General features: G+C 63.4%; 1 pseudogene; it reads right to left on the bottom strand.

Annotated features, from left to right (window-relative positions):
• Positions 1-495: 495 nt before the first annotated feature.
• Positions 496-3,662, bottom strand: part of LOC133360675 (zinc finger protein 180-like) — a 12,550-nt pseudogene continuing 9,383 nt past the window's right edge.

Here is a 3,662-nt window from a genome sequence, read left to right as displayed (position 1 = left end):
GCTCACAACAACGAGCGGAGCGCCGGGTGGCTAAAGCACAGCAAGTTGGCACAGTAGGGGGCACAGGTGGTGCATCAGCCAGTCATCTCGGTCATCTCGGTCAGTCGACCCGTGGCACCTGCTGGGTCTGCCCCGTGACCTCCTGCCAGCGGGCGTTCGACACTTCACGTGGCAGCCTCAAGGTGCACTTGGCCTGGCACCGTGGTGACGTCACTCGGTGGTGACGTCACTCGGTGGTGACGTCACTCGGTGGTGACGTCACTCGGTGGTGACGTCACTCGGTGGTGACGTCACTCGGTGTGTGCGTCCCCCCGTGCCCCTGCTCTCACCGTGGTGCCCAGCGAGATCTTGATCGCCCTGTGGGGGGGTCCCCCCGTCGCCTTGAACCCCAGCGGGGTCACCACGGGGGTCACCACGGGGGTCATCTTGGGCTTCTTGTGGGGTCGGAGGTCGCGGGGCGGGGGGGGAGGAGCCTCAACCCCCTCCCCCTCCTCCTCATCCTCCTCGTCTCTGATTGGTCGGCCGGACTCGGGAGCTGTGATTGGCCGGCGCTTGTGTGGGCGGAGCTCTGGCGGGGGGAGAGCGGCAAAGACAAAGCTGCCTCAGGGGCCGCGACAAACACTCACGGCCGCCTTTGTCTCCCCACGTTAAGAGATAGGAGGGGGGCGGGGCCACCCCCCCCCCCGCGAGACGTCACGTGACGGGGGGCAGTGGGGGCTGTCGGGGGGTGGGCTACGAGCCCCGGTCTCGCGCTCTCCGCTGATTGGTTGAAACTTACGGGGGGGGGGGGGCGGCAAAAGTTGAGCGCGCGCTCACAGCTCCAACGTTAAATGATAGCGGCGGGGGGGGGGGTCAGTTAAGTCTCGCGCTCTCACCTGATTGGTTGATACCGAGTGGGGGAGGGGGGGGTGGACGCGCGCGCGCTCACAGCTCCAACGTTAAATGATAGCGGCGGCGGCGGGGGGGGTTAGTGGGGGGGGGTCAGGCAAGTCTCGCGCTCTCACCTGATTGGTTGATACCGAGTGGGGGAGGGGGGGGGGTTCGCGGGGGTGGGGGGGGCTGTTGGATGGCACGTTCAGCGGGGAGGGGGGGGGTTGCGAGGGGGGGGGCAGAGGGGGGGGGCTCTCGGGGGGGGGGGGCTGTGGGGGGGGGGCTGTGGGGGGGGGGCTGTGGGGGGGGGGCTGTGGGGGGGGGCTCTCGGGGGGGGGGGCTCTCACCTCCGGCGCGCGCGCTGTCGCCGCTTTCCCGCGTGTCCGCCATTGTAGCCGCGATTATATATTTATTTAACGGTCATGCCCATATATGGAGCTTCCGGCGGACGTGACGTCAACCCGCCGGCGCTATGAGGGGACCGCGGCGATTTGACCACTCGGCTTCTGAGAAACTTTAATGATTTGAATTTTGGAGGCGGAATCCGATGATCTGTGAAGCGCTTTCATTGTTTACAGACGTCCAGTTCACACGCGATCGTGGTGCCAACGCACATGGGACGGACACACAAATCACCCCCCCCCCCCCGTGTAGCGGGCTGGCGGGGCCAAGCGCTTTGGTCGCGAGGAGGAACACCAACACACTCATTCATTCACTCATTCATTCATTAACTCATTCACTCACTCATTCATTAACTCATTCACTCACTCACTCACATTCGTTAACTCATTCACTCACTCATTCACTCATTCATTCATACTCATTAACTCACTCATTCATTAACTCATTCACTCACTCACTCACATTCGTTAACTCATTCACTCACTCATTCACTCATTAATTCACTCATTCATACTCATTAACTCACTCATTCACTCATTCATACTCATTAACTCACTCATTCATTAACTCATTCACTCATTCACTCACACACTCATTCATTCATTCATACTCATTCACTCACACACCCACCCAAAGATCCCCCGTGCAGCCTCCTCTAGGCTGAGTCAACCTAGGGGAGGCCCGGGACCGGTTCAGATAAAACTGCGCTAACCACTGCGCCACCGCTCCCCACCCACTCAGACTGCGCTAACCACTGCGCCACCGCTCCCCACCCACTCAGACTGCGCTAACCACTGCGCCACCGCTCCCCACCCACTCAGACTGCGCTAACCACTGCCCCACCGCTCCCCACCCACTCAGACTGCGCTAACCACTGCGCCACCGCTCCCCACCCACTCAGACTGCGCTAACCACTGCCCCACCGCTCCCCACCCACTCAGACTGCGCTAACCACTGCGCCACCGCTCCCCCACCCACTCAGACTGCGCTAACCACCGCGCCACCGCTCCCCACCCACTCAGACTGCGCTAACCACTGCCCCACGCTCCCCACCCACTCAGACTGCGCTAACCACTGCCCCACCGCTCCCCACCCACTCAGACTGCGCTAACCACTGCGCCACCGCTCCCCACCCACTCAGACTGCGCTAACCACTGCGCCACCGCTCCCCACCCACTCAGACTGCGCTAACCACCGCGCCACCGCTCCCCACCCACTCAGACTGCGCTAACCACTGCCCCACCGCTCCCCACCCACTCAGACTGCGCTAACCACTGCGCCACCGCTCCCCACCCACTCAGACTGCGCTAACCACCGCGCCACCGCTCCCCACCCACTCAGACTGCGCTAACCACTGCCCCACCGCTCCCCACCCACTCAGACTGCGCTAACCACCGCGCCACCGCTCCTCACCCACTCAGACTGCGCTAACCACTGCGCCACCGCTCCCCACCCACTCAGACTGCGCTAACCACTGCGCCACCGCTCCCCACCCACTCAGACTGCGCTAACCACTGCCCCACCGCTCCCCACCCACTCAGACTGCGCTAACCACCGCGCCACCGCTCCTCACCCACTCAGACTGCGCTAACCACTGCGCCACCGCTCCCCACCCACTCAGACTGCGCTAACCACTGCGCCACCGCTCCCCACCCACTCAGACTGCGCTAACCACTGCGCCACCGCTCCCCACCCACTCAGACTGCGCTAACCACTGCGCCACCGCTCCCAACACCCGCAGGCCCCTTTGCGTAACGCAGAGCTTTTAAGGGACCGCGGCGAACGTTATTTTGTCGTGTGGGTCGTTTAGGGTCCGCGTCCAATTGACCAAATGTAACATCCGTGACGGTTAGACTCGGTACTGTACGTACTGTACGAGGAGAGTGACGGGTTTCGGTGCCCGCATTGAACCCCGCCCCGCCCCTTCCGGTGTAGGCCCCGCCCCTTCCTATACAGGCTCCGCCTCTTCCGGTGTAGGTCCCGCCCCTTCCTGTACAGGCCCCGCCTCTTCCTGTACAGGCCCCGCCTCTTCCTGTACAGGCCCCGCCTCTTCCTGTACAGGCCCCGCCTTTTCGGTACAGGCCCCGCCTCTTCCGGTACAGGCCCCGCCTCTTCCGGTACAGGCCCCGCCTCTTCCGGTACAGGCCCCGCCTCTTCCGGTACAGGCCCCGCCTCTTCCGGTACAGGCCCCGCCTCTTCCGGTACAGGCCCCGCCTCTTCCGGTACAGGCCCCGCCTCTTCCGGTACAGGCCCCGCCTCTTCCTGTACAGGTTCCGCCTCTTCCTGTACAGGCCCCGCCCTTTCCGGTGTAGGCCTCTATGGATCTCTATGAGTCTCTATGGGTCTATATGGGTCTGGGTGTCTGTGGGCCTCTATGGGTCTCTATGGGT

Source organism: Lethenteron reissneri, chromosome 69 (assembly GCF_015708825.2).
Source record: "Lethenteron reissneri isolate LAM-NWPU_2019-01 chromosome 69, ASM1570882v1, whole genome shotgun sequence".
Taxonomy (NCBI): domain Eukaryota; kingdom Metazoa; phylum Chordata; class Hyperoartia; order Petromyzontiformes; family Petromyzontidae; genus Lethenteron; species Lethenteron reissneri.
This window is presented reverse-complemented; position numbering and strand designations above follow the sequence as displayed.